Source organism: Cyanistes caeruleus, chromosome 19, assembly GCF_971803275.1.
Source record: "Cyanistes caeruleus chromosome 19, bCyaCae1.hap1.1, whole genome shotgun sequence".
NCBI lineage: Eukaryota > Metazoa > Chordata > Aves > Passeriformes > Paridae > Cyanistes > Cyanistes caeruleus.
This window is the reverse complement of record NC_141719.1, coordinates 7,244,894-7,271,380: the sequence shown is the minus strand read 5'-3', so window position 1 is coordinate 7,271,380 and position 26,487 is coordinate 7,244,894. Positions and strand designations below refer to the sequence as shown.

At 37.0% G+C, this 26,487-nt stretch overlaps 1 protein-coding gene and 1 long non-coding RNA gene across 4 annotated transcripts in view; one reads left to right on the top strand and one right to left on the bottom strand.

Moving 5' to 3' along the window:
• The window catches only part of ANKFN1 (ankyrin repeat and fibronectin type III domain containing 1), a 125,257-nt gene extending 109,762 nt beyond the window's left edge, over positions 1-15,495 (bottom strand). Inside the window, exons 1-3 of one of the 2 annotated variants that reach the window (XM_086857184.1) lie at positions 15,354-15,495; positions 9,725-9,782; positions 8,522-8,744 (exon numbers count right to left, since the gene is read on the bottom strand). The gene's annotated coding sequence lies outside the window, so the exon portion shown is untranslated. Of the gene's footprint in view, positions 1-8,521; positions 8,745-9,724; positions 9,783-14,791; positions 15,015-15,353 lie in introns of those variants that run through there. The other variant, XM_086857185.1, reaches the window with a different exon arrangement.
• A 472-nt stretch (positions 15,496-15,967) lies between these two features.
• On the top strand, positions 15,968-26,033 carry LOC111937383 (uncharacterized). 2 transcript variants are annotated; one of them, XR_002868601.2, is made up of 3 exons: positions 15,968-16,129; positions 19,184-19,315; positions 24,074-26,033. It is a non-coding gene; the product is annotated as an uncharacterized LOC111937383 (long non-coding RNA). The 2 variants fall into 2 exon arrangements; XR_002868600.2 differs by lacking the exon at positions 24,074-26,033 and having other exon boundaries at positions 19,184-21,519.
• Positions 26,034-26,487: the final 454 nt, after the last annotated feature.

Below are 26,487 nucleotides of genomic sequence, written 5' to 3'. Positions count from 1 at the left end.
AAAGAGAAAATCCCAAATGACTCTTTCCAGAATGTAAACAGATAGTGAGGCAATTGGTATGGTCATCTTCTCTAGGGGGGAGAAAAATGTGGCTGGGTTTAAAATAGTCTACATCATATGAATGTGAAGCAAGGAAAAAAAAAAAAAAAAAAAGTATTATGTATACTGCTTAACACAATAAAAATAAAGTGGTGCTATAATTTATTTTAGCTTCAAATACATCTTATGAAAACATATTTAACCATAGCTCTTTATGGAACTGTGGCTGTACCAGCTCTCTCTTGGCTGCGAATCAGAGGTCAGAGCCACTGCAGCAGACACAGGTTGACAGTCTGTGCCTCTTTATTCATGCTGTGTGGACTGGAGCCCAAACACCACCAACTGAATTTCATTTAACTGCAGGTAATCTATCAGCTTTAGCCAGGCTCCACATAGTAATGACTCATTAGAGCATTTGGCTGTATCATGGATGGATACCCAGCCCCAGTTCATGGGCATGAACCTCAGGTGAAAAGAGAGGTTATTGGACACTTCATAAAGATCAGCATTCAGAAGTCTCTCAAAATGTTGAATATCTTTGAAACATCAGAAGTGCTCTCTAAATGTAAGATACAGGCAGGCTCAGCTCTACCTCTGACACATACCAGCTGTACGTGTCCATTTCCTTCCCCGAGCACAGCTCCCACCTGCCCTGTAACAAACCACACACTCCAGTGCCAGATCTGTCCCTGCAGCACGCTGGGCCTCTTTGGCACAGGCCTTGACACAACTCGCTGATTTCTGAGGCAGGGGCTCTCAGAGAGACCCCAGAGTTCTGAACATGCAGCAGACATTCAGCCTGAGAGCGTGGCAGGATCCCCACTCTGCCTGGAGAAACCCGCGGGGCTGGGACTGCAGCATCCTGTGCCACACAGCCATGAGCAAGGATGCTCCTCACCAGCTTCCTGCAGCCACCTGGTTCAGCCAAACTGGCTTGGTGCTGGCTTTCTAATATCTCTTAAAACTGTTTTGGGGGGCTAGTAGATCCATATATATCATAACATGAAATATTTTCTTTTTGTAGAATTAAATGATTTTTGCCACCTAATTACAAAAGATGGGTCAGGAACACATTGCTGAGAAAGCATATAGAAAGAAAATGGGCATTTTTCTTACAGAAAATACTTTATATAGTATAAAAGTTACTACAAATTAATGGCAAGCACAGGGCTACAAGTTATTTCTTCTACTTCACTACAGAAAGATAAGGAATTATAAAACAAAATTTTCTTTCCCCCAAGCTAGTATAAAGATTTAGTCTCAAGTTCATAAGTGCAAATCATCTGGTAAAGGACGATGAGTTTGAGATTCTGTTTTCCCCTAAATCTCCAGCATAAATATGAGCAACATATGTCCATAAGGAATTTAGGTAAAGTATATTACTTATTAATGTATCTCCCTCTCAACAACACAATTTTTCACTCTAAGTAAGAGCATCAGATAATTTTAACCATCACAATTTAAAAGTGACATGTATGCACGCTGTTGCAGTTGATATAATTTGATAATTCAGTGTCACTTTTAAAATCTGCTTTTCAAAAAGAAAACCAAACCCTTAAACGTTGTTTTTACCATTGCACTAGCCTTCAGTTCTCTAAGATAAATGAAAACTTAGAAAGTTGTGTGCTGTATTTTCTGTTAAATTATATTTATAGGCTTCCAGGCAGAGGGTAAGATTGCCCCCTTTTGGAATTTTTCAGAGTGACAGTCCAAATAAAGAATTGGGTGCAAAGCATTCCTAATCCCTACTCAAGATATGCATCTCATCAGGGATTATTTCTGCTTCATGCTGTTGTGTTCTCGTGTTACTGCGTATGTGGCTTTGCATTCCTTATTAAAGCAACAGGCATGAAAGAATTCAACTGGTCTTGCCAGCAACCACAAAGGCACAAAATCTGAAGTCAGATAAAGGTAAACATATGGAACATGCAAGGAATGCAGTAGTAAAGATGGAACATATAGCTGAATTCTCCCCTTCTCTGCTCTGTAAAAACAACTTTAGAGACAGTAATTTGTAACTAAAGTGACATATAAAGTAGAATTCTCTGACAAAATGCACAGAGAGCATAGCATTCTGAATAAGAAATGAAATGACTGAAGTGCTGAAAACAATCAGGACAATTCTTCTGATCCCAGATTTAATTTAATAGCAAACTCACCCTTGGTGTACTGATCTGGTGGTTGGGCTTATTTTTTTTTTAATTTGCCAGCTTTAACACCTAAATGCTGGCCATTAATCAAGTTTATTCGTCCTTTAAAGAGATGTTCATGACCACAGGCAGAATGTGGCCAGTAACAGGAGTCTGAATGGATGTCTGTATTTTCATTAAAATCTTATTTTCATTATTACAGTGCCATAATGACAAATATATAAATAATTTGTTACTGAAAACAATGCAGTCTAGTCCTTTTATGTAGTTAATAATTAGTATTATTTGCAAATGAACATCATTAGTCTATTACTTTACCTGTATCTCCTTCTAGTTTTAGAAAGCTAATCTTTATATAATGCACAATTAATTACATTAATTTGTACATTTTTGTTTGAAAACTTTTTTCCCAGGGATGATACCTTTAAAGCTCTTTCAATTACCGAATCCCAGTCATTCTCATATGAACCTGGTGGTTTAAAATTAGTGAAGACTTTAATCTAAAGAAATGTATTATTATGGCTTCAACTAGAAGTGGTTCAACAGCCAGCTCTCCAAACATGGAGAGATCTCCAAATGGAGGCAGATTGACAGACTGGCATAAGCTGTCAATAAAATAGAAAATATAAATAAAATAGAAATCAGAGAGTATTGATGGGAGCTACACTGATGAATCTCATCATAGCTGCTCAAGAAATCTGCTCAAGCAAAGTGAGAAGGGCAGGCAGTCAGTGCACAACATCAGACACAGAGGAAAATAGAATATTTAAGGTTTTTAAGCAATTCTGTGAAGAACTCATTGCCCAAATTGTGTGGTTGGTTTAAATAACTCCATCCCATTCACCTGTTCCAGTCACAGCCACTATAGAATCCATTTAGTTTTCCATCCTATTACAAATTTTATCACCAAAAGCTATTGTTTTCCAATAATTCAAGTAGTTCAGTCTACTAAACCATGATTAGACTAGTTCATAAGAAATAGCATAACTGTGTGCCACTAGTGGTTCTACACCCTGCAGGACAATACTATAGAGCAGTGCTCATGTGGATGCTATAAAAATGTCACTGTGCCAATAAAATTCAATGCAAATGCCTCAGAAATAAGTCATGTCACCCATATTTCAGTTTTTAAAATTTTAAAAAGCCATCAGTAAAATCTTTTTCCTGCGTTTAATATTTTGATATTCTTAATCTCTGAGATACCAAACTTTTAAGTGATGAAAGCAATCCTTATCCCTTACATATGTTTTGTCTTTGCTTCATGGTGAGTAGATTATCACAATTAAGAAGATTAGGTATTGCAAACTTTTATGCCTCCATAAAAAAGCTGAAGTCCCAGGTTTACTGAGTGGAACTCAGAGTAAAAACCACCATTACACATAAAGCACCAAGTGTAACAAGATGAACCGCAATGTAGCTTTCCAGACTGTTTGCCCAAGCTGTTTAATGCCCTGTGTATTTCTGTTGAGGGAAAGTGAGAGCTTAAGTTGAATTATGTCCTTGCTGCTTTCAAAATACTTTAAACAGTTATTCCAACTGTAGCTAGTGTGTCATGAATTCCAATACAGAATATAAGGATCTATGTATTTAGTGTCACTGTAAGACTTTTATTTAGAGTTTTCCTTTTGGTTCTATGAAGTTAATCATAAGGAAGGAATGCACATTCTGATCATGTTAATTAGCTCAGTGAATATGACTTCTAAAGAGATCACTTAATGAGTCCTCAAGGATGCTGAAAACCATTTTATTAAGAGAAATGTTTGGTTTCCTTTACTGGCACATTCATTGGACCAAAAGGCTGTCATTAAGTAGTCTGTAGCTGTCTTGATATCTGTATATGGACAATGAAACCACTGCAGAAGACACACTGTGGATTTAATAACCACATTTTATAGCCACTGAAAAATACAAGGATAGTAGCAGAATAGTCATTTATGCTTTCAGAAAATATAAATTTAAACTTTTGAAGACATAGTTTTTACATATAAAGGACGTAAATCAGTGCCCTAAATTACTATGCTTAATTCTGTGCTTTTATTTTATCTCTTTGCCCTTAATGAAGGACACCAAGAAGCAATACCAGCTGATACAGAGTTTTGCTCATGGTTGCAAGAGTGCTTAAAAAAATTGTTAAATGCAATAAACTTTATAACTGCTCCCTTAGGCTAAGGAAAAAATGCCTCTGGGTTTTATTTTTAGGGTATGTTCTTATCTTTGCCATGTTTTTATTTAAATTCATCCTGTTGTGCCACAAAGTCCCTTTTTATGGAGTGGGGACTCAACATAGCAAAGGTCTTAATTCAGTTCTTCTGCTTGGGTAGGTTGGCCAAACATCCCCACCTACTGCTGCCATGAGGTCTTCTCTTCTTCTCTGCTCATTCTTCCATAGAACATGAGGAACAGGTTCCACCTGATAAATAAACTGCGCTCTTTACTCCTTTTCTATGCTCTAAGGAGGGGTGGAAGGCATTGCAACTGAAACAAATCCAGTTTCACTGCACAGCAGTTACCACAAGAACAGTGGTACTTGCAGGACAGGTAGGAATTCCATTTGTTTATTTGTTTAGAAGTAAAAAAAAACACTGCATCATTAGGAATCCATTCTGGAACCCAACTGAAGCACATGAATGGGCTGATATAATGCCACAGAATCTGAGCATGTATAACAGAGAATGAATTGAAAACAAACTTTTTGTGAGTGTAGGAGAGAATGCTTATTATGTGCTTCCATAATCACATCTTTCATCCAAAATTAGAATATATTGAGTAAATCCCAAAACAATCTATGACTTCTCTAGAGCAATTCCCACACTTTCCAATTGTTCTTCAGGCAGCTTAAAGGCCATGTAGCTCAGAATGTGCTGTTGGATGCAGAATGTTTTCATCTGACTTTCTGGTGAGTTTCCACTCTGTTTTTTCAAAGTTGAAAACAGAGGACCCACTACTGGATTCATGAATAAATCCAAATGCTGGAGACTGGCTATAAGAAATATCATAAAAAGATTGAAAGCTGTGTTTAAATACAAAGCTTCCTTGTGTCTATTAAACATCAACTATCAGCTACCTTGCCTGTATTTTTTCCAATATTCCCTGCATCTTTTCAATACCACTTAAAGAGGTCTAACAGTGTTTGCAACAAATCATGAAATCAGCTAGACCGTTTAAGCATTTAGGCTGCAAAGCAGAAATTCTGCATAAGTGGGTGGGGAACATAGTAGAACAACATTTCTGCTTAGTTTTTTTGATAAACTATAAGAAAGTTTCACACTAATTCACTAGTGGCTTCCAGTTGATAAAATGTTGTTCACCTAAAAATAAAAGTAACTAAAATATACCTCTAATTATTTGAAAAAGAATAAACTTAAAATCACTATTTTCTGATTGCTCTTTTCCTCTTCTCACCCTTCTCCAGCCACACATCAAACCAGTGCTGGCTACTACTGAGCCACACAAGCACAGTCAGAAGCATAAGAATGTTTCTCTGAGTTTAGTGAAAGTCTGTCATTTATGCCAGAATCATACCCAAACACATTTAGAAATATCATTATCCTGGCAATTCGAATGACCTCACAGACCTGAATCCTGTTTTCAAAAATAGTGCCTGGGAAATTTAATACTTTTTATAATAAATGGATCTTTTCAAGGAGATTGAAACCTGGGCCCCCTATTTCTTAAAAAGACATCATAACCCAGATGCATAGATTTTAATATTAAAAAGGAGAAATTAATTAGCTCTGTGATTTCCAAATACCTGATCTCCCAATAAAAATATTCCACAAAGGTTTTTTTGGTGCAGATATCTAATCTAATCTTTGCATTCATGGAGGATCTGGATTTTTTCCTGCATTATATGATTGCTTCAGATTACAGTAAACCTTAAAAAAAATAAATAAACCCCAAAACTATGAGAGAAAACAAAATGAAAAATTGTTTTCTAGTTTTGATAGCCTCAATTCTGTAACAAATCTTTAAAGTCTCTGAAATGTTTCTATGAAGTTTATTCAGCTGCATGTGGAACATTGCAATTGAAGGTAAACACATGCCCAAACTGGGCACCTACAGAAGGACTTTCCCTCCTTAACAGAGGTACTGAAAGGGCATTGACAAACATTGGAAAGAGCAAAGAGACAGGGAAGAAATGAGTTTAAATTTTGGATACAGCTTAATTAATTTATTCAGTTGTGAGTTTACTTCTATCTGACCATCATTACTGGTTTTTCTTTTTTTGATAAATGCAGAGTCCACAACAACACTATTGCAATGATAATGAACAGTGTAACTTGCAATCAAAACATTGGCAATTCCCAATTCCTTCACCTTAGAGAGTAATTAATTTTCTACATCAAGTATTACTAAGTTTATGATTAATACAAAATTAACAAAGTTGCTGTAAAAAGTTTTTTATATGTATTCCACACTTTCACTGAACACATTGATTTGTTCATAGATGCATACCAGAAAAACAGTTTAGAGTTCAACATCAATTTTGCATGGACTAAACTCTGCAAAATATCCTAAATATAGCTAACAGGTGAAGTTTAATACTATTTCATATAGGAACTTTTTCAGTCATAAATCAGTGGGGAAATTTGTTGACACTAAAAGAAAAATCTGTCTCATTTTAGGGGGAGACCAAGTTTCTTCTAAAACCTAGAGTGTAGTTTTTGGATTTTTCACAGTAAAAATACAAAACCTGATTTGATTTTAGGGGAAATGACTTCTAGTCAGTCTTCATAATAGGGAAAATTCCCTGTCATCATTCAATTTGGCTGAACAAGGAGTCCTCAAATTATAATATAAATGCAGAAAGTACTTGTAAGAACCTATATTTACAACATCTAATAGCATCATCTACTAAGTCTACACCTAGGAAAGCTGCAGGAACAATGAAGGCAAGAAGTGCAAGAAAGGGCCTGTCGAGATTAGCAGTGAAGACTAAGTGTAATTGGACATGCCATCACATTGAAAACAGAGGAAATGTATATAAATTCCTTGGTGAATTACTGGCTACCCTTCTGTCATTGCTTATATAGAGCTCAGTACAAAGTTTTGGGTAAGTTCCATGGAAACTTTCCTTATCATCAGTTTAAAATCATTTAACTGTCTTTAAAAAGATAAAACAGTACAACTTCATCCAGTATGTGAAAAGCGTACAGACAAGAATGTCATGGTACTTCCAAGACAGTCGATTAAATTGCAACACGCATGTGCAGGCCAAGTTTCTTCCATCAGAAGGAGCAGTTTCCACGAGATTATTTAGTTTAATTAATAACTATTTATTTACAGCCTCTGACAAGAGACAGTCAAATCAAATTCTTTCAGAGAAGACAGAGCCATGCAAACTTATATCCCTCTTTCTCACTTTCAAAAGGAATCTCAATCAGTTTATGAAACATGAAAAAAAATCCTGCCTGTTGCAGTGCCACATAAATGTTCCAAAAATCTGAAGAGCTGTTGCTATAGAAGGCACATGAGCTTTAAATCTGCTGCTAATAAAATGTACTTGGAAAACATACTGAGACATAATTGCAGGTTAATAACCAGGTTTCAGAAAATCCAAAGGTGCCTCTTTTATTCCATGTGTCATAGCAGTCTGAGTGTGCAGTACAATGCAACCTAATCTTAATTAGCTTCCCTAATCTTCTATTGGTTTGAGTTGATTGGTTCTATTCAAAACTGGTCCCTAAAGTTTTTGATAACTCCCTAAATTACTTATTCTTTAGTTATCACAAACACACACACACACATATAATCACACACCCACCCTTCTACCTTTTTGCAGAGAATGAAAGGAATTAAGAACTTTTCCTTAAATATAAAGCTCAGTTTGTCTTGTGCTGTCATAAACTCTATGCATACACATTCCAGGTTTTAGTACTGGGTTTACTCATGTGTAAATGCAGGTAAGTTATTGCTATTAACACACTCTCATAAACTGACTCTTGAAGAAAACAGTAGAAATATAAACAGTTCCATAAATAAGAATTATGGACACCCAGTCTTAAATATGATGATTACTTATTTATAAGTACATCCCATTAAAAGGTATTGACCACACATCATAGTATCAGTATATACTCAGTTTAAAACAGTAGCATTTACTTGGAAGGCATAACAAAAGTGTTTTCCCCCAACAAATATTTCAAATTCCATTCTTCATATAAAATATTCTACATATTTAGGGAACAGCAAAGAATTAATCTGCTCATGCATCACATTAAACAAAGTGCAATTTTCATTTTTCAAAGATGAAAAGTAGTGTCTAGAAATGCATGTAATAATCTGCTCTTTGGGTAAGTGAACTGTCTAAGAAATTATTTGAGAATACTTACATACAGTGACTCCAGTGTGCTTTGCCCCTTTTCGCTTCTGCTGTTATTCAAGCCTCAGCTGAAACAAACCATCTTTGACAGTTTGCATTTCCTCAGAGCTGCTCTGTCTGTGTGCAATTCCCGAGATGAACACTCTTCCAATAATTTATATCCCTATCAGAGCTCTCCTGCTCCCCGAGCAGAGGCAGCACGGTCACTCTGTCATCTCCTGCTTACTGAACTTCTGCAGCAAAGAAACAATAGAGGGGAAACCGACAACTGATAGTGTCCAACTGCTCAAGGAAAAGCAACCTGAGACCAGAAAGCAACACATTAGATGGTAAAGGTACACTGAAGTGTGTCATCTGTCCTCCAGTGGCATTTTGAACCTGCAGAAAAACTGCAAAATACTGACAGTAAGCTTGGGAGGGCATAACAGTGATGGAAAAGGATTTTAAAGCAATTGTTTTCATGAATATCTAGATATTCAAAAACTAGATATTCCTTTAAAATAAATTATGTCTTAATAAAAGGAAAAATTCTCGACTTGTCTTTACCAGGAGAGCAGCAAAGGCTGAAATACTCCTGAGAGATACTATGTTCCCTTCAATAAATTAAATTACTCTGTTAATACTAGCACCATCATGTTGACAATTATGTTGCATGAGGATTAGAAGCAGTGTAACTATTTAAATAATAAAATTTCTGTTTTGAAGGAATAACAAGAAATAATTCTGATATTCTGATGAAGTGCCATCTTTTTAACACTCTTAAATTTATTTCTAAATCTAAATAACTTCACTTAAATTTATTCTAGTCTATGAGATAACTTAATTACAATAACTTCTGTGGTGAAACAAGTGAACAGATGAATTGTAACATGAATCTTCAAGGCAAGCTTTCCACCAAAAAGAGGCATCCTCCTCAAAATTCAGTTGTATGAATCAATAATAATTCCCACAAGCCTACTTATTACACAGTGGTAAATTTCATTCTACATACAGGAGTTCACAGAAATTTTATCAGATAGTGTTAAGGTTAAGAAAGCATTCAATTTGGATGGAGAGTTCAGATTAGAATTTAAATCTCCATTGGAACATAATTAATGCACTAACATCTATTAATAACTACAAAAACTGCTAGAAGAGGCAGTTCTGTTACTACTTTTTTAGAGTTCAGTAAAACTCATTTTTATAGACAGGACTAAACATTTCTAACACTTACTTTACAGCCTCCTCTGGGATGGTATATACTGCTGCAAACTCAGCACCACTTCCTGACACTTTAGAGAAAAAAGAAAGAAATGTTAAACACAGTGGCAGAAGAAAAATTTAAGTGCCTTGATTAATTTTTCTGCATTGGAATCTGACTGAGATAACACAGGTTTTAGGAGAGGGTATTACTTTTTTGAATTTAAATCAATGAGCTGGGATTTCTGCCCCCCATTGTTGTTGTAGAACATGCAGTATCATAATCTTGACATCTGGACCATTTTGGGAAGAAATAATAACTTAAAGACAGAAAAAGCATAAAGATATAAATTCAACAATGTCAGTAAATTCTCAAGAAAATATTCCTATCTAATAGTCCCCATACACAGTGCTCAAGTGCCAGAAGACCTTTAGGACATAAAGTGAAGATATTAAGCAGCTAGAATCACTTAATACCATGACCTCATTCACATAGCAGTGCTGGAGAGCAAGGAGACAAAATAATTATGGTCACAAGGGTTTAAGTGTGACCCTCTATGGACAAGTCTTGCCAGTGAGAGGCTGTTTTCATCCCCTGGATATGTAACAAGCTAAAGAAGAAGGGAGCAGTAAGGAATCTGGTGAAAAATTCATTGTATCTCTTGTTTGAATGAAAGATCTTCTAGTGCAATCCAAAGAGAAACTATTTCTCTGTAAATGTTTCATCAAGAAACATTTGCTTTGCATGTTTCTTACACTTCATGCAAAGAACTGATGGAAGGCAAACCATTTCACAACTTAGATAAAGAAAAGCCTCCCACAGTTGAGCTATTTACAATTCTTAATAGAGCAGATTTTGGCATGCTGGAGATGCAGCATGTATAGCTGGAGGAAGCAATGGAATATGATGTGTCTGTTTCAGGGGAAAGGCAAAAAGCAAAGGGGACACTGAAGTAGTGACCAATTGGAGACCCTTTTAGAAGGCAAAATGAAACAAGATGTTAAGGCACACTCCAGACTGTGCTCAAGATCCAAGGCAAAGGTGTTGGTCAGTGGACCTCACAGGAATTACAGTAAGTAAAGCCCAGCTGAAGCCTTTTCTGAATTTTTTGTCAAAACACTCCCAAACTTTTCCCATCACCAAGGGCAAGCCATACTGCTGTCATCAGTCATCATATGAGGGGAGGGTCAAAAAATATTTTCACGCTTAGAATAAAATTATTTGTTAATAAGTTCACAAGGTTCTTGAGATCTTCAGACAAAGTTGAAAAATTATACTCTGATTAATTTTAGCAATAGCCCGCAGATAAAACTTGCAAAAATGTCAGGTCTAACTTTCAGGATTCAGTCACATTAGGCTTATAAATCACTTGGATGCATCTTAAATCTGTGCTTGAGACAAAGACAATTTAAGGTAAGAATATATAACCAAGCTTTTCTTAAACAACCACTAAGTAATGTAATTAGGCTAGAAAATAACAGAGATGTTAATATTGCTTGTTGAAAAATTAGAAGGGATGGCTATTGCAAGATTTCCTATTACTTTATGCAATTGTCAGAAGCAAAGGAATGAGACTATTTTTAAAGCAGCTGCTGTTCATAATGTTCTCCTTCAGATCTCCACTTTATAACTGCAGCCCATAGTGCAGCAGAGACCCTCTGCTGACACAAGAAAATTATTGTGTTTTCCTACCCAGTCTTTCAGCTGACCTAAGCAGCTCCTAACACTTGCCAGGCCAATATGACTCTGAGCACTACAGTTAGATTACTTTTTTTCATTTCTTCCTGAAGTTCAAATAATACACATATAGTCTTTCCTTCCTTTCAAGATCAAACTTCAGCGGACAACTTTAAGCTCCCTGCCTTTCAGAAGAACCAATTATTCAGCTTTACAAAAGCTCCAACAAGAATGAGTCAGACATTGACATCCAAAGAAAGCAATGTCCTTGTCACTACGCAGGAAAACTCAGAATTTCCAGGCTCCCATGCCTTTGACATCCAACTGTATTCCTAAACAAAGTTAACTTTTCCCTTTTCTGTCTCCTCCTGGAAGTCTACCAGCTGCAGCAGGCAATCCAGAACTCTTTGCTGGGTACCAGATCTGTCTCATTTACTGCTTTCATTAACCCTGGAGGCGCAGTTTCTCAGGGCTCATTTGAAACCTCTTATTCTCCAAATACAGTTGTCAGAATTAGGGAGACACTAAACCTTCTGAGATAAGACCAAAATGGACATTCTCAATTTTCTGAATTGTTGTACATGTCCAAATGAAGGAAAATAAATTCTGCCAGAGTTTTGGTAAGTGTCCAATATTCTGGACCTGATCAATACCCACAGAGAATCTTCCAGAGAATCAAAGTGGAATTACTGAAATGTGTATGAAGAAAATTTGTAATATCAATTTCACTAGTCCCATATAAGCCTAGTTTGTGCTGTGGGTGAATGTCACCCACTGAACACCGGCAGCATCATCTTTTTCAGGAGTTTATTACCAACATTATGAAATCCCAAATCAATCCAGCTGGGATATTTTCCCTGTTAATGAGAGCAATAACATTTTCTGTTTAGAATGTCTGATCTTTCCAATTCATGAGCAGAATGATTCTGCTTCAGAAATGGGGAAATCAAGTCACAGGAAAGGTACTGGCTACATAAAAGTACCCAGTAGCTCAGTGGCTTAAGGCTGGATTAGCACCTGAATATTTGAATTTACCACCCAGATGCTCACTAATCAGCCTCTCCAGAGAGCTGCCAGCCTCCCACTGCTCCATGCCAGTTACAACTTCATCTCCAGTGGAGAAGCTCAAGCCCAGCAGCCAATAGCTGTGTGCACCTTCTGCAGGCACTTACTGACTGCTGGGGCATCTGAGCAGGGCTGGCTGTTTCTGGCTGCTATTCCCAGCTCCAACTGAGCAGACTGGAGAGTACACCTGACAGCACTGGCTCAGAACAAGGCTGACACAGACACACAACACAAACAGGAAGAAATGGGGAGAGTGACTGGATGTTATTGATATAAGGTTGTATTTTTACTAGGCTGATAAATATGGTGTCTGCTCATTTCTGTAGGGGTGTGGAAATCTTATTTAACAATGTCACATTCCTGAAGAGTGCAGTTGGCATAATGCAGATAATGCACTTTAAAAGCAACACGCATTACCTTGTCATTTTATAAATTAGGCTGCAGCAGACTCAGGAAAGTGAAAAGGTAATCCCATGGAATGCCTTCACTTCTGATGCTGGTTTAGCCACCATCATTCCTGTCAAGCCAGACTAATTGCTTTGTTTTTGTGGGCTCCCAGGGAATAACATACTTACAAATTTGGAAAAAATAACAACACTGACTGTGCTGACTTTTGATCAATCACCACCTAGCTGGGAATGTCAGACCTATTAAGTGTTCATACTTTGCCAAAAATTAATGAACCAAAAATAAGTACCAGAGTTTGGAACCAGCTCTGTCTCAGCTGTATTCAATGCAACAGTCACACTGGAGAGTGAGGAAAGGGAAAAAAGGAGTGAAAGAAGAAAGCAAAGGTTAGTAATAATTGCAGCATGTTTTCTTTTTCTTCATTATTAAGTATGAGCAACTAGTAGAACTCATGGTGGCCAAAGAGAAGAGAGGTAATTTTTGATTTTATTGATCAAAGATTCAGAGAGATTAAAACTTAGGAATGAACAATAAATTGCTCTTCTTGTCCATAATTTCACATACACATGGAATTGAACAGGAGAAACCAGCCAAATTAACCAGTTTTTCATAAAACCAAATTCCAAGCCCAAACTTCTGAAGTGCTACAAATTAAGTTGTTGTTTTTCTTCAAGTTTTTAATTTTTTAGGTACCTCTGAATTTTCAGGAGACTGTCTCAAAGTCTTTGATAAACTATTTTCTGCTGAAAAAAATATTCAACAGACTTTTTGTATTAAGTTTAAAAGAAATATTCCAATGTCTAAAAATACCACCAAGAAACTCTAAAGGAATCCAAAGAGGAATGATTTTTTAATTACCCAGATCTTATCGAATTTTAGCAGTAACATATATGTTGGTTTTGGTTTGACTTTTTTAATTCAGTACTATTGCAGCCTCTTTTCCTTTTATTTCCCAGGATCTTTTGCCAACAATAAACGTATTTGATTTCCTTTCTAAAAAAGGTCAGATTGTCTCAAGACAATTAAAAGGAGCCATGCTGTTTGAAGAAACACTGCCATTGTCCTGCTAATGAGCCCTTGTAATCCTGAAGTTATGGTAAGAGCAAAAGAACTTTAGTACAAATAATGACAGTCAGTCCCCCAACATTTGAATGTGCCACGTCAGAAGAAAATTTCAAGAGGAAATTGCATCCATTAAGATTATATTCTTGAATCATTTGAAGGTTAATGCTTTCAAAATAAATAAAAGGTCAAAAGCACTGCAGGTCTGCATTTCTCAGGTAAAAGCCTCAGACCATGAGCCATTTGGCCAGAATGGTTTAAGGCTGAATCAAAGGCTCAAAACATAAATTTGCAAGAGCCAAGAAAATAGTTTGGATTTATCTAATGCTTTATTTAATAAGAAATTAAATATGAAAAATTTCAGAATGCCAATTTTCCACCCACTTTCCAAATGGAGTGTCTTGCCTTTTTCTATTTGAAATTACCATTAGACTTCCACATTTCTTTATAAGTCTAAAAACTTAACAAATTTAAAAATGTATTCTAGTGGTTTTTTCTTTCAATATTGAAATTAGGAGGTGGATTGGCTAACTACTGTCCCACACCATGGCTAGTTCTTTCACAAACTGTGTGGAATAATACTTCTCTTCTTATATTCTTATAATGTTAATGTTATAATATTTCTATTTTTATATTATTATATTGTGTACAAGTATATATAGTCAAAGCTACTTTTATTCCAAGCCTCTGAGTGGTCATGGCCCAGCTGCCATGAGAGCTGAGGCTCTGGGTGCCAAAGAGCCACCACACCCCAGGCCACAGGACTAGAGAATTAAACTTCAAACATCACCTCAATTATAAAACCCTTCTCCATGTTACATTATGAAGTTGTTTCGGAGAGGTATTGAAATAAATATTTACACAATCGAAATAGCTCCATACACAAACCTCCTCCTGTGTGGGGCTGCCTAGAGGGTTTTCTGACCACATACATTTTGGTCTCATTATCTCGGCCGCTACACAACTAGCATTATTAGGAACTGAATTTTTGAACGTGGCCATCACATGGCTGAAGTTCAAAACTGCATGTTAAAATTTAAGCAGGGATTTTTGTGGAGGCTGGGGGAGTGTCTGTGCAGCCTCAGCAGTCCCAGCTCACCCAGGAGCCCACAGAGCTTCCACCAACATCCACGGCCCCAAGCCCTGCCCTGCCCAGGATCCCATCCCACAGCTGCCCTCCAGCCCTGGGGACTCTGGACTTGTGGGGAAGGAGTGCAGTAAAGAAGAAAGATGTCTGAAATCTGGCTCTGTCACCATTAAGTCCTCAAAAGATCCATTGCTGTCCCAAACAAATCCCTCAGGCTGCTGAGGCCTTGCTAACTCAAGTCCAGGAGAGCACGCTGCATTCCACGGGCTTACAGCTCCACCCTTGGTTTCTAAGCGTTCTCACCTTCAGAATGACATTTTGACAATACATCCCCTTTCTACATCCTTCCTGCCTCTGCTTTACCTCGTCATCTAGAGGAGACACTAAGTTGTACAAATATTTCAGATGCTGGGAATGTGGCCTGCCAGAAGCATTTCTCTCCCTGCACTCCACCACGTGCCTCAGGTGACAATTGTTTTCCCTTGTGTGACAGCAATCTTCCCTCAGTGACAGCAGTTTTCCCTCAGTAACAGGAGTTTATTGTCAGGTGACAATAGTTTTCCCTCAGGTGACATTCCCCCTCTGTTCAGAGCAAAATGCATCCACAGAAGGAAGAATCCCTCAGGAAGGGAGCGAGGATGGGGATTATTTATGTGATACCCTGTGTTTTAGCAGGTTAAGGGAAATAATCCTTTTCTGCTTAGCAGTTACTCTCTTTTGGTCTTTACATTTTGTGCTTTTATTGAGAGATGAGCAAACTCCCTCCTTTTTTCTGAGTTTTCTGGAGTTTGGAAGAGGTTAAGGGAGGCACTGCATGCACAGTCTATCCACATCTTGGGCACTGGCTTTTTCCAGGTGGCAAATAAAAAGTGATTTAACATAATAAACATAAACAGTTGTAAAGGGGGAGGATGAGGCTGCAATGTGAGACATGCAGTCATTGTCAAAGATTTCTTTTGCTAACTGTTACTTTGCAGATTGAGCTGCCAACATTACATGGAAAATGTTGGAGAAGAAGGAAATTATCCCTTTCAATTTCTGCCATTTCATTTATCTTGATTCCCTGGATTTTACGGGGGCAAATTGTAGCGAAGTCAAGAAGGGGAGCATGCTATCTGACTTGAGGCAGTGAAACTGAGGTAGGTATTTTTAGTTAATTTACTAAATACTGTGATCAGTGGTAGTTTATAGCTCAGGTATCAGCCTCTGGATCCCTGCCCAGTGTTGTTTTGCTTTCACTCTTACTTATAAACACATCTACATCCAGATAAAACTTCTTTGTAAATTTTATTTATTTGTAGGTTCTACATGTGATGAAAAAGCTTTAAATGTTAGATGCAGAACTAGCTTTGGATCTAGATAAATTTTGCACTCACCAAAACAAATTTGAGCCAAATTTAGAGGTAGTGCCATATGACATGCTCCTGGGGAGTGAGAGGCTGGCTGTAGGCCCAGATCTGACAAAGATCTTTCGCACATTTTTATCTTTATACTCTGTGAATAGTTCCACTGATCATTCTGTCAAACTGAAGTACTAAAACATCATCAGGCTGGCCCTTAAGTTTTGAAAAAACGATTATTAAATGAAATAACTTTTTTTAAAAGGTATTTTTTACTTTGCTTTCTGTTTACTGAGCCTTAAGGAAACGTTTGTGTCATGTTTTCCAGTCTTTTTCTTTGCTATGACAGATACTCTTCTTTTTTCTCCTAAAATGAATCTGGACATTCTCATGTAGACTTATGCCTTTCAGAGATGAGATTTTAGCAGATGTCATATGTTGTAGGATTCTTGGTACACTTTTAATTACCCGCCTGATTAACATACCATGATAAGGACCAAGATAAGGGATACATGTTTTACTCCAATAATATGACCTTGTCAAATATTGCAATTGACCCTTTGCAGGTTTTTTTTCCCCCTCCTGTAAAGAACTGTGATTTCCTTTAAGATCTGTCTTAAATATAAATCACCAAAACAACTGATTTCTTAGGCTGCTGTGTCTAGAAGCACCAAAAGCATCATGAGCATTTTTTGAAGTAAAACTTCTTAAGAAGTTTGATTTTCTTTTAATTACCTTACTTAGATATTAAAGATTGTGGAATTTAATATCAAGCAGAGGTTTCATATATATCTTTGACTTTGAAGAAAGCGTTTAATACAGAATTTATTATATTTGTAGTCAGTTTGTCAACATTTTTCTCATCCAAAATTGAGGCTGAGCAGGAAACTCATCAAAAAATAAATATTTTTAAACACAATGAAAGCTATTTTTATTTAATATTATTTTAATATTTTAAATTTAAATTTCATCTCCCTTTAAATCCCTTTATATAGTTATCTAAGAAGTTAAAACTCCATTTTTTCTGATGTTGTGTTGCTTTCATATACTTAATGGCTTCTCTGTGTAAAAATATTAGCAAATAATTTAAGGTTTATTTTTAATGTGAAAAATCAGAGGAATCCTGTATGACTTGACAGACAATTTCAGCAGTATTACCATGCTGCCCTCTGGAGTACACTGACAAAGCACAGCACAGGAAAAGTTTTGGAGGCATCTGCTATTCTTCTTTGCATCCAAGAAAATTATCACTGGAAAAAATGAAGTCTTGGCTAAACTCTTTGAAAAGCAGGATGAATATGTAGTTTTTTTCTTCATTCAGCCCAGAACTTTCTGGGCATGTTTTCACTAGATATGTATTACTATGTAGGATTTCATCCCTGGCTAGACCTCAAAGCCTTTGATAAAAATGTGATTGTTATAGGATCACCTCAGTGCTTGTATTCAAGTTCTTTAGTGTAGATTTTAATTTTTGCTTTAAAATCACCAAATTGAGGTTTCTCAGCAAAACTGACTTTTGTTATCTGGAGGTGCAAGATCAGTGTCAGACTGTACCACTGAATCCAACTTTTGTGCCTCTTATGTAAAATAAGTCTCAGATATCCTGGGGCTCTACTAGGAGAAAGTAGTAGGTATCAAAGACAGCAATAAAACACATTTTCCCTCACAAGCTCAAAAAGCTTGGAGACATTTGGAAGACATATGCATCTGTTGTTTCCTAAATTAATTCATCTTTATCCAAGATGTGTCTCGTGGAAAAACTAAAAATTCCCTTTCACTCATCCCTCCTCTCCCTCCCTTCCCCAAATTGCCTTAAAACCACATAAGAATGAAAATAAAGGTCAGGCATTTATGTTATCTCTAAGTTCTGGGAAAAAAAACCCAAACCAAAACACCAAAAAAGGGGGGTTTAGGCCCAGTTTGAATTTATTATGTTTTTTAGGAGTCTCTTCCTTAATACAGATATTTAATATAAAAATTCCCAGTTCCAGATTGTTGATAGCTGGAATTGGGTTCAAAGACAGCACAGGTCTACAAACAGAAAGTACAACAAGCCCCTTATTTATCCTGCTTCTCCAATACAGAGAGACTTTCAAGTGTACATAATTCATGTTTATTTCTGGGTCCTTTCTCTTCTTCCACAATTGGAAAAATTGCACAAGTTAAAAGGAAAGGTGCTTTATCTCCAAAAGATTTTTTAGGGACTTTGCCACACTTGGAAGCAGCTAATTAAACTGTTAGAAGTTATTAAATATTTTAAGTACTTTTCCATTGGTAGTCAACAGGAATTAGATACCTTATTTCTTTAAGGTCTGTTTCATGTAAAAAGGTGCCTTTCTTTAGGTGCCTAAAGACTACTGAAAACCTACTTTTTCTTAAGTCTGGGGTTTCAGGTCAGGCAGAAAGAAAATGTAAGCTAAGTGACAGGAATTGTAGATCACCTACAGACTGACAAGCCATGAAAAATTAAGATCCTGACAGGAGTCTGCAACGTTCACTCTGGTGAGAACATAAAACTGCATTTCAGTATAAGCAAGGAAAATACCATCTATGGGAAAAACTACCTGTGAAAATGCAGGGACGCTGTGGGGAAAACAAGACAATGACACTGAAGGAGACATCAATGCATTGAGCTGATAGGGCATGAAGAGAAACAGGGACTGGCTGAGATGCTCTCTAATTACCATGGAAAACCTGGGTAAAAGGGGCATTCCCAGACACTTGGGGAAGTCAGATTTGAGTTGTCACTGGAGGTGTCAGGGCTGAGAATTATGACTAGATGCACAGTTGTTTTTCTCAAAGGATAGCATAACCTCTTACAAACATTTAATTGAATTGTTAATTATTTCACAGATTTATTGCATAAGCAGCAGTGTAACCACAGGTGGCTCAAAGGAGGAATCAGAAGTGTCTTGAATGCTGTACCTGTTCAGATTTGCATCAGTTCTTCACCGTCTGAATTCTGCTTGGATAGCAGCTCAGTTGGTACGTGAGTGATGATCAGGTTTTTGATGACTGGATGTTGATGGAAAAGGAAAGGAAGTAAACCCAGGTGTTCTGCTGTTTAAGTCCTAAGTAGACAGTACTGGCTCCTTTATTCTGGAGTTTGACCTAGTAAAAACTCACTCTGATTTTTCAGAAGGCTTAAGATCCTAAATCCCTCTGGCAATTTTAAAAATACCACCTTCCTTTTATAATCTCCAATGAGAGACGGTTTAATATTACAAAAATATTGTTTGGGGAATTTGTTCCTCATACAAGTGAGAAATTCTTTGTATACATATGACCTGCATGGTGAAAAAAACCCAAATTATTAGTATGTCAACCTTTTAGTTTTTTGAGAAAAGATCACATCAGCAAATAAATCCACATTATCCTGGTAAATATTTTTAAAGAGGATGCAAAACCAGATCAGAGCACAAAAGTAGCTTTACTAACAGCTTCTACTGAGATTAAATATATATAAATATATGTATATATCTCCCAAGACAAAATACACAGCTTCATATAATCTGCTAAAGAGAAAAGTAAATATTTTGCAACCACAAATGAAGTCAAAGCATAACATTGTGGTGAGACTTAAGAGGAGTTACCAGACCAAAATGTCTCATTATTTCACAAATTATAGCAGCATGAAAAAACACTCCTTTAGTTTCAGGATACTTAGGTCTGTTTCACGAAATAAAAACATGTGATTAAAACAAAGCAGTGTTTCAAGCTGAGCTCCGGCCGCTGGCTGAGCTCGGTGTGATCGCTGCAGCGTGAGTGACACCAAGCCCACACTGCAAGTATGAGAAATGGGCTCCTGTCACAGGAATGGGCTGGCACTTGGACACAGCTACGTGCACAACATTTTCTTATGCCCACACCGAGGGCTTTTCAGGCAAGGTGATACCCTGTAGGCTTTATGTTCCTTTCACTAATGCTATGGATTAAAGTATTATGGGCAAAAAATGCAACTGGTAGCCTTGACCTGGTTTGTAGTGGGTGCTGGGAGCCAAGTTCTGCCCTCAGTTACACCCTGTAGCTCCCCTGTAGCCCGTGGTGGTGCCAAGTGTAACTGGGGGAAGAATTCAGCTGTTCAAATATGTCCATGGTTACCAAGCCAACTGGCAGCAATTGCCAGGGAATAATAGGAGTGTTGAGGGCAGATCTGAGGAGCCTTCGTGGGGCGGTCTGGAGATCTGCACAGTGCTTGTCTACAGACTGTCTGCCCTCCTCAAGTCTAAGCTATTAGTTTTTCCTACTTGCTCTAATGTACTGCAGACAAAAAGGGTCTTTCACTGGTGAATGCTAATAAATGAAATGCTCACCAGCTGGGGCTCCTGCACCTCTCCTCACATTGTAGCAACAGCCTTTTGTTTGTGCCAAACCTAAGCTTGAAGTTTCTTGGGGCAGAGGGCAGATTTGAAAACATTTCAGATTCTATCAGAGTAAATCATTATTTTTATTAATGAAGTAGACCTGAATAGCTTGCAGGCTACTTATGACACAGAAAAACTCATCTTTTTTCAGAACAGTTTGTAGTTATTTAGTGCTTCATATTCCTGAAATTGGGAGTAGGCTTTCTGGCTCATACTCTGACTCCATCTGAGGGAACAGAAGATGGCTTTTCATTCTCCAGATGAGGAAACAAGATCTGGAGTATTTGTCTATACTCATATTGGAAGAAAGGAACTTAAGCTCTGGTATCCTTAGCTGTAGCACCTTTGGATACCAGGGATACACCCCTTGTACTTGTACTTGGCTTGTACTCCTTGAGTTGTGTGCAGCCTTGGTGAAATCCTACAGCTGAACGCTTTCAGTGTAGAAAAACTTCTTGACACTGATTAGCCTTGATTTCTGGTGTTAAAATTGAAAACAAAATGTTAATTTTTCTATGGGACAAGTAGATTCTTTGAACTCCTGCTCATATAGTTGTACACTATTTGAAAAGTGTAAACTTCACCAGAACAGATTAAAATCCCCTAGCAGCTATTTCTGTTCAGATTCACAATAGAGGTGTAATGAAAAATCAGCTGAACTGTTTTGGATGACAGTCATTCTCTTTTGGAAAGCTCTTTAGATGGGCAAATTATTTAAAAGAATTGGGTAGAATCTCTAACCTGGAAAAGGTTTGAATTAATTAATCAGACTTTCAGTTGAAATGAGTCTTTCTTGCTCTAGTTAAAACAGTGTATGTGTTTCAATTTGTACCAGTTCACTCTTTCCTATCCCTTGCATTACAAACACATTGTCATTTGAAAACAGTGAAATTAACTGTATTTAAATAAAATTTAAAAGGCAAATACAGGAATAAATACACTGTGAGGCACTTTTGTTTTGTTAGTTCTATAAGTAAGAAGTCCATAATCACTATAAGAAATTCTTTAATGCAAAATATATAGACCCTTCCATTTCCTCTGGGGCAGGTTCAAATTAACTGTTCCCTGCAAGAAGAGATTTCTTTTACCTCCAACATTTTGTTGCAATGTCTGCAGTTTCTGACAATTACTGCAGTTATGTAAAAAGAATTTGCAATTTTATGGTATTCTGCAATCTAAAACACACCAACAGTAATTTCTGGAAGAAAATATACAAGCATTTTTCTACAAGGAACTATAGACTTCAGTATTTAGAATTTGAAGCAAGAAATTATTCAGTAATTCAGATCTGGAGGGGGTCTGAAGTAGGAAGAATGTTAACTGCTTAAGCAAGGATTTCCCCTTTTGATTAATAAATAAATTTTTCTTATCTAAAACATGCTGTTTCCAATGATCCAGAACTACAAATGGTTCAAAAGGGAAAGACTGAGACACGCAATGTGTCAAACTGGGCCTCAGTGTTTCCTAGGCAGCCGTTGGACAGCGGGGTGAAATACAATACCCAAAGGTGGGAGGGCAGAGACACAAAGTACTCAGCTGTAAAATGAGCCCATTCTAATTATGCTCAAAGATCCTATGTCTTCAAATGGATAAATGTCATTTACTGAATCACTTCTCCTTGAAGAAACTTTTGAATTATATTTTTGCTGGAGGAAGATCCATCTTCAACTGCTTATTTCTATTTTCATTGAAAAAGATAATTATCTTTCAAGAAAAAAAGAAGAGTGGAAATTAAAACTGCCTTTGCAATTCCTATTTTCTTTTCGAGAAGGAGGGATTGAAGAAAAATACTTTATTTAAAAGAAACAGTCCATTCCTTCCTCATTGTCCTCTTAAAAATGAAGGGCAGTCAAAAGGAGAATTGTCCTTTTTTAGAATTGTGTTAAAGCATAATACTCTCCACATTACTGCATGAGGAGGACCAGTCTCAGATAGCTGGCATTGTCAGAATTACATGGGAGTCAGAGCAGATAGTGCTGATTTACAACAGCCTTAGGAGGCCATAATGTTGGGGGTTTAGTCTGTTTGGTTTTATTGTTTTGTTTTGGGGGGATTTGGCTGTTTCAGTACTCATCGGGATTATATTTTAGAACCTCAGTGCTGTGCAGTCCAGTTTCACAACTCACAGCATCTGTTACTGCATAGTGGCAAAAGGTCCACTTGTTAGAAATTATTAAAATGGACCAGGGATGGAGAGAGGAACCTTTTTGTCTGGTGCTGAATGCCACAGAGAAATGAAATAACATGAATTCCAGGTCACTCACAAAGGTGGGGAGGGGGGGTTGTGTAGAAGCAACATTCATAGGTATAAAAAGGCCAAACAAACCTCTACTTTATACCCAATACATATTCTAAGAACAACTGAACAGCTTTTCTGTGACCACTGAGTATGTCATCATTTCATCCTGACTTTGTAGACTTGGCTGAGAAACAACTTGGAAGTGAATACTGCCACACTCCTATTGTAATAGGAGCTGCATCCGTATGATCTCTGCACAGAAAACACTTTGCCCACGGCTCTTATATCTCCTGACAACCCTTAAATCCTCTGTATTTATCAAAAGAACATGGGACAATGTGAGGTTGGAGATATAAAGCATTTTGTGGTATGCAGTGCACCAGCTCACCTCCAACAGTCGCTCTGGGGAGGGGAATATTAAAGGTCCAGAGAAGAGTCAGAATGATCTGAAGAACAGTTTAGAAGACAGACAAGAACATATTATATCAATATAGCCATCTAAGCATTGTCTTAAAATGCTTTCTTTTTAATCTGGATTTTAAATCATATAATCATCATCCTAAAGTGGCTTAGGGTTTCTTCAACAAACATTGTTAGATATGGTTTTAAAGGTTGATTTAAAAGAGTCTTTTCCATCAATGAAAGCATGAACATGGGATATTTTAATGGGAAAAAATAATTTGTTATTATCCTTAAAATCACTGATGAGAAATTTAGCAGACTAAATGTTCCAGAGAATGGACACTCAGATTATAATCATGTTAATACAATAGAACTGCTGAAGTATAGCAGACAGTGTGATGCACTAACCCTGGTACAGCACAGCCATGGCAATGAGCCTGTTCTGCAAGTACAATAAAGCAGAAGCAGCAATCAGCTTCCCATGCAAAGTGTCCTTCCTGGCAGATACAGCTCAGGAAATATTTTATATATACAGACTGCTCACAAGTGTTCTCATCTGCCTGGAGAGAAATTCATTACACCATACATAACATACACATACACTGTGGGGTGTGGAGGATTATCTTCAAAGTATGCCATTTATTCCAGTATTTAGCTGATTAGGAGGGAAAAGACAGAACATTCTGACATGACTAACAGAAATGTTAGTAATTTTCTGATTGTTGGATATACTTACAGTGATGGCGAATTTACTGAGTTGCTGCTGGAATTTTTCTACAAAGGACACCTTGATATGCTTCATTCTTCTGGAACATCTGAAATGAATCACAAGGAACAGATGGAATTTTCAAGAGAAAAAGAAAATAATAAAACGCCCACCATAAAAACTAATTCTCTATAAATAATCTCAATCAGGAAAACTTTTACCCCTGAGACAACCCAAGACTGCTTTTTTAGTAGCTCTTTCCCTTGTGACAAGAGCAAACTTTCCCATGCCACAAATCATTCCCATCCATCATTTTGATACAATCTGAAGGAAAGTCTGTCTACTGTCGCAATGTGTCCCATTCTTTTCAGGCTCAGATAGGGGAGAATTTGCATATTTGGCTGCTAAGACTTACTGAGCTTACAATCAACAGTTAAGATCTTTCTGACCAGTTTTTACGCTTCAGACCAGCAATTTCAATTTTGTAGTTAAGTCCTTGCTAAATGGATTTCTCAAACTGAGTCCATTTCTGATTATGTTCTTCTGGATCAGCTTCTGCAGTTACTATTGTGTTGCCAAGTTCATATGACATCAGTTACTGTAGAAGAAAGATGTTGGTCTTTCCAAAAAGGATGCAGGATGGATCAGTAGAGTAGTGTTGCTTATTCAGGAGTTGAATATTTGTTTCCTATTTCCTTGATGGAACGGCCTTAACTCTGTGAATTAGTCTGACTCAGTCTTCTCTAGAAGCTGATTTTAACTAAGTCTGATTTAACAAATTCTGATGTTTCCTACATGCTTCAGCAGCCTCCCTTCTTGGACCACACCTCTCATTAAGGTCATAGAACAAAACCACCTTCAGATCCATCATTAACAGCTCCCTAACTGTCTCTCAGTTTCTTATTCCATTGCTATGATTGAAGCAATAGGAAAATGTTTGACTTGAAAGCAATATTCTTGTACCAATGCCTATCAAGCCTGTTTTGATTGCAACTTAGAAAAAGCAGATTTGTTTTCCTCAGTGGGAAATAACTCCATTTACTATTGCTTTGCCCTTATGTACATTGCAAATAAAAGAACCAGCTAATGGCCAGGTTTTTAGGTGCTCTTTTCAGTCTTTGGTAGCTTGAGGGAAGATGAATTCTTTGCCAAGCCAGGAGATTTGTATGCCTGGTTTGAGTTATTGACTGAATGGGTCTGCACTGCACAAGGAATTCCAGTAATAAAAAGCTCATTCCCAGCCAATGTTATTGGTCATCCATCTCAGGCAGATGCTGGGAGACAGGGACTGACACTGATGCTGAAAATTTTGTATCAGAAGAGCCTGAATGATGATTTGAATACACACAGAGATGGAAGAGGGACCAGAAATGGAAGGGAGCAGCCAAGCTTGCAGGTCTTTGCTCAAGAAGATCATTTCTAGGTACATCACTGTTATATCTTCTGATGATAACACAGAGGTAAATGTTTAGTTCCTGCAGTCTTTGGAGCCGTGAGGATGACTTGCAGGCTGAATGGTAAATCCAAGACAGGACTGATTCTTCTTGGGGCTCTTCTTACACACAACAGTGCAAAATGACAACATTCCTCTGGTTCTGTTGTTTTATAAAGGTCATAAAATGTTAGCTCAATGCAGGGCAAAAGGAAATGAAGATTTTATACGTAATCTGTTTCTTGTAACACCAGAGGGCTGTTGCAGATCTCACCAGCACTCCTGTTTGATATTTTTATTAAATTCAAGAAACAAATGTTACAAATTTGACTTGGATTTTACCATTTTTAGATTCTATTTGCTGTAGGGTGAAGTTGGGCTGAAGTGTACTTGGCTAGATGTTATTGTAGGGTTCTTAGAAGGTAGAAGTGTAAAAATAGAAAAAGATTTTCTTTGAACTATGACAATGTGTTGCTTTCCTCTGTGCTCTCCTAGAAATAGCTCTAAAGTATAATTCCTACTCTAGCTCCAAGCTATGTAATACAATTAACTAGAAAAAAGAATGACAAAAAGAATTACTTCTTATGGTGCACTTTCACCAAACAGAGAAGTGAAGACAGCTACCTAAATTATATAAAACTGATTATACTAAGAGATTGTCACAAATGTCTTACAAATATATGGGTGACTGCATTTGGCAGCAGCTGGTGTGACATTTCATCCTTTGTCAATAAAATAAAGCAGTTTAATAATATCACATTTTGGTATGATACAGAATATATTAAACTACTGCATCTTAGTGAGACAAACCATGAAGTAACTATTCAGTTGCTTCAGTAAAAAGGAAAGAATAAATAAGAACTCATAGGTTTCATCCATAATAAAGAGATGACAGAAAATGTAATTTGTTTCATTTTTACTTTGAGTCATGTTTGAAAATAAAAACCAAAAACCTTTGAATCCTTAGAAATCTTTAAATTTTAATTTAAATTTATAATTTTGCCTTCAGGACTT